The 13,747-nt window shown below is 43.6% G+C and overlaps 1 long non-coding RNA gene across 1 annotated transcript; it reads left to right on the plus strand.

Moving 5' to 3' along the window:
• The first annotated feature begins 3,012 nt into the window (after nt 1-3,012).
• On the plus strand, nt 3,013-5,637 carry LOC310781792. Its single transcript, XR_014552981.1, has 3 exons — nt 3,013-3,123; nt 3,528-3,624; nt 4,382-5,637. It is a non-coding gene; the product is annotated as an uncharacterized lncRNA (long non-coding RNA).
• The last annotated feature ends 8,110 nt before the right edge of the window (nt 5,638-13,747 follow it).

Raw genomic sequence — 13,747 nt, forward strand, 5'->3', positions numbered from 1 at the left:
GCTATTTTTTTGTTGCCAGATTTCACAATAACACATGTAACCCCGGGTTAAATTGAGGTACAATCTATCTCTAAACTTAACACTAAACAATTATCCCTCTTTGATTAAAACTAGACTCCCCCTCTTGTTAAACTAAATCCCCACTATCATTATGGCCTAATATAATTATATGCCCTGTCCCTTTAATTCGTTCCTGTAAAGCTTGTATGAGAATACAAACATTTCCTCACGCCTGGGGAACAACCAAACGTTGCTCAGCATGGCGTCGTGTGATTGGGTAAAATAGAGAGACTACTCGTCTCTCTTGTTACTATTGGATGGTGGGTGAAGAAGGCGGGACTTGAGAGGCCGGCCGGTCAGTCTGCTGAGGTCTGCGTGAGGAGTGGACGTTCGTCCTGCGCTACGGTAAATAGTAGCTGTTGTCGCTAAAATTATAGCTTGGTGAGTGACTAACAGTCACTTACAGGGTGAAAGCCAGAAGCCTTGTCCTGAGCTCCGGTAAATTGTAGCTGTGTAGCTAACAATATAGTTTAGTCAGTGGCTAACCGTCACGTTAAAGGTTTACAGCAGCGGTGCTTTCTTGTGATCTCCGACGAGGAGCAGCCTCCAGACAGCGCACTGTGCTCGTGGAGGCTTCACACAGTTGCACCTCTGGCTCCGCGGGAACCAGATAGCGCCCCGTGCTACCTGGGCAGCACACGGTGGCACCTCTGGCCACGAGGGAGCTCCACATCACTACCTGGAGGGAGACAGCAGTCTCTTTTCTTTCCCTTGTCCTCCCGTTCCTCCGGAAGTGGAGGTTGAAGCGTGAAGAGGAGTCCTTATTAAGAAGAGGATTCCTTGTTTAAGAAGAGGATTCTGGTAAGCGGCGATGTCAGTGCTGTAGAACTGTGGTGAGCAGTCCAGTGCTGAATCACCTTGAGCGCTCAACTTATCAGGCCTGCACCGGGGGGTTTATTTCTTTATTTGTTTGTGGTACCACTGTTTGTGCTGTTGTTATTTTCTACTTCAGGTAACCTTACTGTATTTTTTATAGACTGTATAAAACATATGGACAAAGCCATACGTCTGTTTTGAAGAGAGGTATTTAATTTGAGTGTTTCAGTGCTCTAGTGGGTTTAGGAGGTATCTACCAGTGCTAGCACCTGGTCAGTGTGATTTTCTTTCCCATGTAATGTGAAAGGCTAATAGCCTATATTTTCTACAGGGTTTGACCAAATGCCTGAAAAATAACAGTCTTGTTACCGTACCATACAACCTTTTTATTTTCCTAGAAGAGAATAAATATTGTCTTGTTTTTGTATATCACAAACCATCTGTGTTGGCGTAATTAATAAATTGGATAAATAGAATAAATACATGTATATTAAAAGGGGTTAGAAATACAAGGTTAAAAGATTAAAAACAGCAGGTCATTTCATCGTTTAAGCAGTAAATAAATTATTTAAAAACCATACCACAACACTTATATAGGGGGTTGGTCATAGAGAAGGACCCAGGGCGCTTACTCTCATTCAACACCACGGGAAAAGCGCTACACACATAAAGGTCCGCGATACCGTGAAACCGTGGTATTTTTGTCCAAGGTTATCATACCAATATCAAAAACTCATACCGTTGCATCTCTAATTGTGACCACATTGAACACAAGTGTACATGCAATGCATCCTCTCAATCCACATACAACAACAGTCACTGCAGTTTTTCTACTGCTCTATGCTATGGAGCTTACCTGATTTCAATGTGAACACTGGAGATACATTATTAGTTATGCATCCATGCGATGTTTTTTCTTTCTTTATTAGTTAGCCTGGCCTAGCCAGTGACTCATAGGAATAGACTATGTGACAACCAGGAAATACCAAGTACTGGTACTGCATGGTGTCCACTAAGATACCATCACCTCGGAATGAGATGTTTGGAGCGGGGGAGTCTGGTGCAGCGCACAGGTCGTAGACCTGGTGAGACGAGGGAGGAACCCGGCCGGGTGGCAACCCACAGAGCTCGGTCCCTCTACGTACCAGAGCTCTCTCCCTCCCCCGGTCCCGGCAGAGTAGTTCCGGAGCAGCGGATTGAGTGGCCCTGACCGCATGACCACCTTCGACCCTCCCTATAGGGCTGACCGTGGGTAGCTACTGGGACGTAAGTTGGGGCTTGGCCAGCCCCGGCTGGGTCACCTGGGCGAGGGTGTATGATGTTGCGAGACCCGAAACATCCTATGACCCCAGGGTACATCACTGAGGATACGTCCCAGTTATGCATCCATGCGATGTTTTTTCTTTCTTCATTACCAGGTGTAAATTAAATCAGGTTAATGTGGTCAAGCACTATCCGATTGCAATCTGATCACAGAAAATACGCCAGGCGTCAATGGCCTCTATCCCTGTCTCTGCCTCTCTCTCTCCTCTGTGTCTCTCTTTCCTCTCTCTCTCTCTGCCTGTGTCTCCTGTCGTCTCCTGAAGCCACTGCCGTCTCCACCACCAGCCCACCCACACACGAAGTGCCGGAGCGGACTGGGACCCTGTCCCCTCTCCCAACAACGGTAGGGTCCTTATTTAGTCCTTACAAAATCAGCACATGGTTCTCATTACATTATTTTGAAAGTTCTGCCCGGCCCTCAAATTTAAGAGAATTGGGTCTGGAAATTCCTTGCAAAGTCTTTGAATTTGATTTTTAGGAGGTATGAGAACCCTGCAAATGTGACTAAAAAACAACAACATTCAAATAGGCTCTGCAAATATAGTGCAGATGTTCTCAGCATAGTGGTATACAAAGAAGCAAGGATATTAATTTAAATACACAAATACTATATAATATTATTTAGTCAAAAAAATAGATTTGGAATAAATACATTTATCTATTTATTTTTTATATTTTTTTATATTTATTTTTTGCTACTTTGACTCTGATGCGCTGCAGTCTGATCTCAGAAAAAAAATGCATGTTAGTGTCAGGTGATAATGACCTCTATCCCTGTCTCCTTCTCTGCCTCTCTACTGTCTTTCCCTCTGCCTCTGTCTCTCCTGTCGTCTCCTGAAGCCACTGCTGCCTCCACCAGCACCACCCCACCCCTTCCCCATGAAACGGCGGAGCAGCCTGGGACCCGTGATCTCTGCAACAACGGTATGCTAATGTTTTCAAGCACACTATCGGATTGCAATCTGATCACAGACAATGCATGTTAGTACCATCATTTGATGATATAAGTTGAAAAACTTAAATGGATAGGCCACTTTTTGGGGAGTTTAGCGAATTTTCCATATCGCCCCCAATAAACATCAATATACACGTCTTCACAGCAACTGTCCGTGCAGTTTGGAGGGTCGGGGTGTGCAGTAGTTAAATGGACAGCACTAAAACAGGACCAAGCGGATCGCGGCTCAAAGTCAACAAAACACAGTGCCTAAAATATAGTGTAAAATAAGTATTCTGGTCAAGAGGTCTGTCGTTTTGTTTTGTTTGTTAACTTAAGTTATTTAATTTAATTTACCTTGAAGTAAATTTGTATTTTGTTGTTGTTCCAACAGACCAAGTGCAAGCTGTGTTCCCAAACACCAGTGAGGTTCTAATCAGACAGTGCATGGCCCAGAAGTTGAAGGATGTGAGGCAGTGCGACAAAGAACAGTAAGTCTCTCTAGTTTTCTCTATCACTGAAAGTGGGTGTAAAACGTATAGAATGTAACCTGACCTTAATTCATGCTTATATTATATTGATATATCTTAATTAAAATTGGCGGTGTCTGTCACGATTGTGATGTCATCAGTGATGTGATAAACATTTTCCTGCCTGAGGCTAAACTCGTGGGCGTTCTGAGCATGAAGGGGTGGAGGGGATGTGCCACAAGGCATCATCCTCTCTGCCGAAAAGCCATTAGAAGAAGGCTAACCTTGCATCTCCAGGCTCTCTCTGAAAGGAGAAGAGCCGATCTGTGCTCAATTAGTGTTCTGGTCTGATATCTGGTGTATCTCTCTGCCTGTATCGCTCTTTTTTCCCCTGCAGTGTTAGGGTTGTATTCGTTTCATAATAGAGCTGTAATTGTAGTCGGGGCGTAGGGGCACAGATTCTGTTGTAGCATTTTCTGTTGGATTTATTGCATCTCCATCCATTATCCATGGCACATTTTACAGCATCTGTTTTAGGGCATAGGGTGTTGCCCAAAATTCTGAGAATGTTGCTCTATGCATCATAGATTTTGTCTAAGTTATGGGACCATTTGTGAATATAAAGTCCTGAATCAAATGTTTCAGTTCACAGCCGGACTACACTAGGTTTGCCTAGTTTTGGTTGTAATACCCCAGTATGTTTGTGAAATTGCCTTGATTATTCTAATGATATTAAAATTTTCACAGGGCTATTCTAATGATATTAAAATTTTCACAGGGGAACCAACAAGATCAGAAGACTTGTCAGCGGCAGAGAAGGTGTTCCTGAAAGGGACATGACACCCCCAAGTTCTGAAGTCTCACAGGAAGCTGTCCCTGAAAGGGACATGACAGCCCCAAGTTCTGAAGGCTCACAAGAAGCTCACATGACACCCTAGCATAGTTATTACAAAGGGATAGGCCACTTTTTGGGGAGTTTAGCTCGATTGCCATATCCCCCCAATATACACTGTCTTTACAGTCACTCTCGATGCAGTATGGAGAGAGGGGTCATATTTAGCGATAGAACGGTACTGCCGTTCAAAGGCAACAAAACAAAGTGCCAAAAAGCTCTATGTACATCTTGTGACTCGGGTACTAATCCAAAATGCAGAAAAACAATTTTTTGAGGTAAATAAATATTTAGTAAACATCGCTGCCGGGTGTACAGCGCATGTGCAAATAACGCATGCGTGGAAGCGCTGTCCACAGACAAACAAGGAAGTGACCCGGTATGGATTTACTATGGAAATAATGTTTCATGCAACTATGGATTATTATTTCATAGCATGGTGAATAAACTAGTCACAACATGTACACATGTGCATAGAGCTTTAGGCGCTGTGTTTTGTTGCCTTTGAACGGTAGTGCCGCCTCCACTGTTGTATCGCTAAATATGACCCCTCTCTCCATACTGCATCGAGAGTGACCGTAAAGACAGTGTATATTTAGGGTAAGTGGGGACAAAATGGCAATCGAGCTAAACTCCCCAAAAAGTGGCTGTTGCCATCTTTATTTTTCATCCATCAGAGCTGCAGCTTCACCTGCAATTGTTCCATGATCACTGTACATGTACATGCAATCTGTCAATCACTCCCTTTGATTTTGGTCTCCCGTTTGGAGTTGAAGTGGTGGCTGTTGCCATCTTTATTTTTCATCCTTGGGGGGTTTCCCAAAGCTGCAGCTCCGCCTGCTATTGTTCATGATCACTGTACATGCGATCTGTCAAGTCACTCCCTTTGATTTTGGTCTCCCGTTTGGAGTTGAAGTGGTGGCTGTTGCCATCTTTATTTTTCATCCATCAGAGCTGCAGCTTCACCTGCAATTGTTCCATGATCACTGTACATGTACATGCAATCTGTCAATCACTCCCTTTGATTTTGGTCTCCCGTTTGGAGTTGAAGTGGTGGCTGTTGCCATCTTTATTTTTCATCCATCAGAGCTGCAGCTTCACCTGCAATTGTTCCGTGATCACTGTACATGCGATCTGTCAATCACTCCCTTTTCTAGAGATGTATGATTAATGCAGTTATGAAAAGGTGAAGTTTTGTTAATAAATAAGATAATTTTATTCTTGTACATGTGTTGTGTGTTGCAAATAACCTACTGGTATGTGTCAAATTGTATGTAATCTGAAATTATGTGGAAAATGTGTCAAAGAAGGGATCATTCACATGTGGTTGTCTACTAATACATGTGAATGGTCCCACATGTGATCTTAGGACATGTGAATTTGTTGTTCATGTTATTCCATCCACATGGGAATATTCCCAAATGTAATGTTGAAACCATGTGTGATTCTATGTTTTCCACATGTGGTTTTGGAGAAATGTGTTTTGGTTTTTCACATGTTATTCCAATTGGCATGTAACATGTCCCAACAATCACATGTGGTTCAAGATCACATGTTGGAAGGTTCATGTGTTTCAACCACATGTGAATATTCCCACATGTGATCTTGAACCACATGTGGTTGTTGGACATGGAAATTACACATTTCAACCACATGTTGAATCACATGTGTAAAACCAAAACGTGTGCCAAAACCACATGTGGTCCACAACATATTGAATCACATTTGGTTTTAATATCATGTGGGAATATTCACATGTGGAGGGAATAACAAAACCACGTGTCCTAAAACCACATGTGGTTCAAGGTCACATGTGGATATCCACATGTGAATATTCCCACATGTGATATTAAAACCACATGTCGATCACATGTGGTCTTAATCACACATGTGTCCAAAAACCACATATATTCCAGAATCACATGTGATTTCCCACATGTGAATATCCACATGTGATATTAAAACCACATGTCAATCACATGTGGTCTGAATCACACAAAACATGTGTCCAAAAACCACATATATTCCAAAATCACATGTGATTTTCCACATGTGAGTATCCACATGTGAATATTCCCACATGTGATATTAAAACCACATGTCAATCACATTCAAGGATTCAAGGATTCAAGGATTCAAGGATTCAAGATTTATTAAGTGTCCCAAAAGGGCAAATTGGATTGCAGGAAGCGTAGTACGAAGTACATACATAAAAACAAATAAGACAAAAAGAACATTGTAAAAGCAGTCTAGAGCAGCAGTTTAAAGTGCAACACAATAGTTAAAGTGCAAATGACACAATAGTTAAAGTGCAAATGACAACAGTAGCAACGATCTAAAGTGCACAGTAGAGATATAAAGTGCATAGTAGCAAAGTGCAGTTCACTCACAGCAGCACATTTATATCACAAGAAAGAGCTACAATGTATCATTGTATTAAAGCACAAGAGAAAAAAAAAGAGAAAAAACCTCAGTCCAGACCAAAGGGCAGACAAAGTATATAATACAGATATACTGTATTGTACCCCTAAGAATAAATAAAGATAAAAGAATAAAAGAATAAAAGGATAAAATAAATAAATAACAGCAACGGCAGATGGGGAGACATTACATTTGTACCCCAGCAGCGTTCAACGCTCTGATAGAGACAGGCACAAAGGAATTTCTGTACCTGTTCTTTTTAACTATGGGGGCACGAAGGCGGAGCCCGGAAGGAAGCAGCTCATATTCGAACCTCAGAGGGTGAGCATCATCTGATCGGATGGACTCAGCTTTCTTCAGCACCTGTTTATTACAGATCTGGTCCAGGCTTCTGAACTGGGTTCCGGCTATTTTTGAAGCCACCTTCACTATTCTCCCCAGGGAGTTCTTGTCTTTAGTACAAAGATTACCATACCAGCAGATTATGGAAAATGATATGACAGACTCCACAAAAGCACTATAGAACATTTTCATCAAAGTTTTATCAACCTGAAATTTGGCCAGCTTCCTAAGGCAGTAAAGGCGCTGCTGACCTTTCTTACACAGCATGTCGGTATTCAGATCAAACTTCAGCTTGCTGTCAATTACCGTACCCAGATATTTGTAGTCTGTCACTATATCGACAGGCTGACCGTTGACAAAACTGCTCTGGGGAACAGGGGGGGAACGTCGAAAATCAATACAAACCTCTTTCGTTTTGGAAACGTTGAGTTCCAAGGAAGCGTTTTCGCACCAAGAAACGAAGTCGTCAATGACTTGGCCGTGTCCTACATCATCATCGCCAAGCAGACTGACGATGACAGAATCGTCAGCGTACTTGACGATGAATCTGTTGGCGAAACGGCTGCGACAGTCGTTGGTGTATAGAATATATAAGAAAGCAGATAAAACACAGCCTTGGGGCGAGCCAGTAGAGGACAATAAGATACTGGACAGTATCCCATTGACCCTCACCTGCTGAGATCTATTCGTTAAAAAGTCTAGAATCCAACCAACGAGGCACTTATCCAGACCGAAAAAGCTGGTTAATTTCTCGACCAGAATGTGTGGCTGGATGGTGTTAAATGCTGATGAAAAATCAGCAAAGAGCAGCCTAACGTGATTCTTACTGCCCTCTAGATGCTTGAATATGAGGTTCAGTAAGGTGGCTGTAGCATCCTGCACGCCTCTATTAGCACGATAGGCAAACTGAAGTGGATCGAGCAAAGAGTCAGTTTTTGTTACTAGCTCATCCTTCACTAGCCTCTCAAACTGTTTCATGACCAGGGAGGTTAGGGCCACTGGCCGGAAGTCATTAAGTGATTTTGGATTGTTGCACTTGGCAACAGGAACAAGAATGGATTTTTTCCAAAGGGACGGCACCCTCTGCTGGCGGAGTGACAGATCAAAAATATGGCTGAAAATGGGACCTAATTGCTCAGCACATACCTTTAAAATACGCCCGCTTAAGTTGTCTGGGCCAGGGCTTTTTTTAGGTTTGCACCCTTTGAGACGTCTTATCACCTTTTGCTCGTCGAAGAAGGGGTTCAAAGGGGGGGCCAGAAGGAGACTGTCTCTCAACACAGAGTGTTTCTCACTAAAATCGCGAGTCTCAAATCGACCATAGAAGTCATTAAAACTCTGAGCCATATCAGCATCAGACTGAAAACCATTTAACTGTATATTCTTCTTACTACCTACCTTGAGCCCAGTAATACATTTCATACTGTCCCAGGCGGAACCTAGATTATTTGTACGGAGTTGAGACTCTATTTTCTCCTTGTATTTCCTTTTACTTTTCCATATCTCCTGTCTAATCTCCTTCTGCAGGCTGCGCATCTCAGACAGTTTTCCTTCTCTGAAGGCCTTTCTCTTACGGCTCAGGAGCGTTTTAAGGGCCTTAGACACCCAGGGCTTACTATTAGGAAAGATCTTAATCTTTTTATCTGGAATCACAATGCTTTCACAATAATGGGACCAGCTACTAACAACATCAGTCAGTTCATCAATGTCTACAGAGGATTCTTGAAACATCTCCCAGTCAGTGGAGTCAAGGCAACCTTGCAGAGTTAAACAGGCATCATCGTTCCAGTCTTTAACAGTGATAGTCTGCACCTTACCACGTTTTAATGCTGTACGATAGACAGGAATTAGATGAATGCAATTGTGATCGGACAGACCTAAAGGAGGGAGGGGGATGGATTTGTATGCACCTTTGATGGAGCCATAACATAAGTCCAGTGTTTTATTGAGTCTTGTTGGGCAAGTGACATACTGATGAAAGTCTCTGAGTGTTTTCTTCAGAGTGCAGTGATTCATGTCCCCTAGAATGATATTGGGAGCATCAGGAGAAATGGATTGGAGTCTTTGTACAACTTGATAGATAGTTTCACAGGCTTTGCTCTCATTCGCCTTCGGATGAATATAAACAATTGTCACAAACAGCTGGGGAAACTCACGAGGCAGATAAGGTGGGCGGAGTGACACAGAGAGCAGCTCTATATCGGCAGTACAGATTTTCTCCCGGACAATGACAGATTTGCACCATCGCTTATTAATATATAAACATACCCCGCCTCCAGAGGACTTGCCTGTTGCCACTGGATCTCTATCCAGCCGGAAAGGAGACCCGAAGCCTTCAGTCTCAAGGTCCGTGTCCGAGTCCCTATCAGACAACCAAGTCTCGGTGAAGGCTAAAATACAGGCATCACGAAAGTCATGATTATGTCGGACCTGTGCCTGAAGTTCATCAGTTTTGTTACGCAGGGATTGAGCGTTCGATAAGATGATTGAAGGCAGCGGAATACGGGAGAGCGGCTGGTTTTTCAGCTTCAAACGAGCGCCGCCACTTCTCCCCCGCTTCCTAATCCTGGACCTACGATCACGTCCCCCGGGGAGGTCCGGAGAGCCTGTAGACCGGAGCCCATCAAAGCTGGGAAGTGAAAGGTCAGCCGGAGGATCGTATGTGTTCCACTGTAAAAGTAGCTCCCTGCTATACTGGAGTCTGGCCGGGCGCTCGGGAGTCAGAAGCGTGTAACCCAGGCTCCAGACTAGGTGAAACGCCAGCCACGCCAAAAACGTAGCATAGTAATCCATGCTTGCTGCTTAGTGAGAGTCACCAAGCAGAGAGTTCCCAGGGACAGCAGGCTCTTGAGCCTCCCAGGCCCCTAAGAGAGAATTCCTGTGTCGCCGAGCTCTGTAGAGAGGCCGCTGGGTCCCACGGTGAAGAAAGACGGGACGCTTTGCGGCTGGTGTCAGCGTGAGGGAAGCTAGCTTGCTAGCTGGTAGGGTAGCTAGCCTGCTACCAAATACCAACGGGCGCAGACGATGGCAGAGATTTCTTGGATCAGCGGGCTTCTGTAGAAGGGTTCCCGATTAGCCGAGCTCTGTAGAGGTAGAATTCTACCGGAGTTTCTTGGTATAGGAGGACAGTTAGTAGAGATAAGTCCTCTGGCTATCGGTACAACAGGAGCCGTGGTGTTAGCTCTGTTAGCTTAGCACAGGATACTGGGAACAAGAAAGACCGAAGATTCAATGCAGCGTTACTAACGATTGTTGCAGAGCAGACTTCAGTTGTAGGAACACTTAAACTTGAACACAATGGACTGCTAGTACTCGAAGACGTAAAAAACAACATAAAAACAACATAAAACACTACACTTGCTGCTGGTCGCTGCATGAGCATGCGCCCGAGTCAACCGGAAGTCACCGAGTTGTCACAGGGTGTGGTCTGAATCACACGAAACATGTGTCCAAAAACCACATATATTCCATAATCACATGTGATTTTCCACACAATTCCACACAATTAAAACCACATGTCAATCACATGTGGCATTTCAAAATCACATGTGACTTCCACATGTGGCTTGACATGTGAACATCCACATGTGATATTAAAACGTGGTTGAGTCACACGAAACGTGTGTCCAAAAACCACATATTTCAAAATCACATGTGATTTCCACATGTGACTTTTTCGTAAGGGCACCCATTACGTTTATTACCAACCTGTCCATCACACAGGGTCACTTCCCCCATTACGTTTATTACCAACCTGTCCATCACACAGGGTCACTTACCCCGTGAACTCAAACTGGCCAAAGTAACCCCGCTACACAAAAAAGGAAGTAAATTAGAACCAGGCAATTATCGTCCCGTCTCCATTCTCTGTTCAATTTCCAAAGTAATTGAAAAAATAATTTTTGATCAAATAGACAGTTATTTATCATCTCATAATCTACTATATGAATTCCAATCTGGCTTCAGGAAATCACATTCAACGGATTCCTGTTCACTCTACCTAAACGATTACATCAGACAAGAAGTAGACATTGGTAAGTATTGTGGGATGGTCTTGCTGGACCTCCAGAAGGCCTTTGATACAGTGAACCACAACATCCTCCTGTATAAGCTCAGGGCCTTGGGTTTCAGCAGCACCTCCCTGAAATGGGTGGGGTCCTACCTGAGGGGCAGAGAGCAGGTTACTGAGGTGAACGGCACCCTGTCCTCCCCTCTCCCCCTACACTGTGGGGTGCTGTGGGAAGCATATTAGGACCACTTTTCTTTTTAATCTATGTAAATGATATGAAGTCAGCATGTGACTGTAACCTGTTTCTATTTGCGGACGACTCGGGCCTCCTGGTCTCCCACAAAGAGAAAGCGCAGGTAGAACAAATCCTCAGCAATTAACTCCAGAACGTCAGCACATGGCTGGCAGACAACAAGCTATCATTTCACCTCGGTAAAACTGAATCAATTCTGTTTGGTTCAAATGCCAAACTCCAAAAATCCTCCGGTTTCAACATCGTAGTCGGCAACATCTCTGTTGAAAACAAAGAGGAAGTAACTTATCTCGGATGCATCCTGGATAATAAAATATCCGGTGAGAGTATGGCTTCAAAAACCATCTCCAAAGTAAACCAAAAAACGAAATTTCTGGCTAGACTTTCCTCTTTTCTAGACAATAGCACACTACTAATACTGGCGGGCGCTCTTATCCAATGCCACTTTGATTATGCTTGTACCTCCTGGTACACTGGCATTACTAAGGCCCTCAAAAATAAACTTCAGACATCCCAAAATAAACTAGCAAGGCTGCTACTCTCTCTCCACCCCAGGACTCACCTTCTCCCGGAACACTTCTCCAGCCTCAAGTGGCTCAGAGTGGAGGAGAGTTAAGCAGATACAGTTGTGCTTGGTCCACAAAATCATGCACAATGCGGTCCTTAAATACCTCCAAAAATACTTCACCAAGGTCAGTGATGTTCACAGCTACTCCACCAGAGGAAGCTCCCACAACATTGTCCCTGTCAAAGTCAAGAGCTGCATGGTTAAAAACTCCTTTGTATACTCAGCAGCTCTGCTGTGGAATGGCCTACCCGATAATTAATAATTACGTGTTATTTTTAGCATTGGTTCTTTTATTTAATTTTATATTGCTTTTGATAAATCTGTTTTTAGTTTTTAAGTAGGTAAAGATTTTCATAAAGGACGGTATGTATTTTTATGTATTGTTATGTGACCAGCCAGCCTCCTCCTCCTCTTCTCGCTCTCTCTCTCTCTCTCTCTCCCCTCCCTCTGGAGTTCGTGCTCTATCTTAATTGCCTGAGCAGCAACACCTGAGGCCTGTACTACGAAGCTAGTTTAACAGATCCGCGATAAGTCCCTTTGATCTGGTTTGAGTGAACAGGATCAAAGCTATCTAGTTAACTGATACTACGACGCTGGTTTTCTACTAGGTAAGTGGACCTGGGATCTGCCTGTGCACGCGCACGTTTTTCGCTCGTGCACAGGCGCGCGTCCACGCGAAAGAGGTGCGCTAGCCAATCACATTATGAACAGCTGAGTTGATCCACGCCCACACCCATTTCCACACCCATTTCCTCGTTCAATGAATGTGCAGTGCATGATCAGAGTTTTAGCGGATATTTAATGTATCCGCGATTTAATGTCAGAATGAAAATCCGCGTTGGATAGTCTGCTGAAGGGCTGTCTAAAGCAGCAGCTTGTATTCACATCAGTCATTTGATTTACTTTGATCAGCGATTTCTGTCTGATACAGCTGCATTGATACAGCAGCAACAAATGTAAATGTGTAATCTCAGTCTATACATTTCCACAATCTGTAAGCCTATTTAGACCATAGATTTAGAAACGCATGCTCAATGAATAATGATCTCTATCACTCATGTGTGTGGTTGCACTGATCGAATAATTCATATATAAAATAGCCTAGTATAAAGCCTAATAGCCTACTATAAAAGAGAAAACTCAGCTCAGTTTGCCTTAGTCCTATGATGGGCCGTGGGCATTCCTTTCGATGGCAGCCTTTCTTGCAGATTTCAAATCTCCTCTCCAGTCTCTGATGTTGTCTATCCATTCTGTCTTCCTTCTCCCCCGCCGTCCTTTCGCGCACACCTCTCCCTCTATTGTTGCCAACACTAGGCTATCGCCTCGTCTTTTCCAGTGGTCATACTTTCTCAGCTTCCTCTTCTGCTGAGAAAACTGCTGAACTGAATTGAGACGATGCGGGCATAGTTATCATTGATAAAAACTAGCCTATTTTTGCTCATATATTGGCATACAGCCTACAGGACACAGTTCCAGCTGAAAGATGCAAGAATAGCCTGCATATTTAGTATTGGGGCTATCCATATTTATCCCATATCTATATTATATGTATAGGCTTTTCTGGCATGTAGGAGAATATCACCCTCACTCCATTTGAGGGTCCATTCATGATATGCGCCGCGGTGATTAATAGTGATCATATTTCTCCACGCATCGTTG

This window comes from Poromitra crassiceps (assembly GCF_964638095.1).
Source record: "Poromitra crassiceps genome assembly, chromosome: 8".
Taxonomy (NCBI): domain Eukaryota; kingdom Metazoa; phylum Chordata; class Actinopteri; order Beryciformes; family Melamphaidae; genus Poromitra; species Poromitra crassiceps.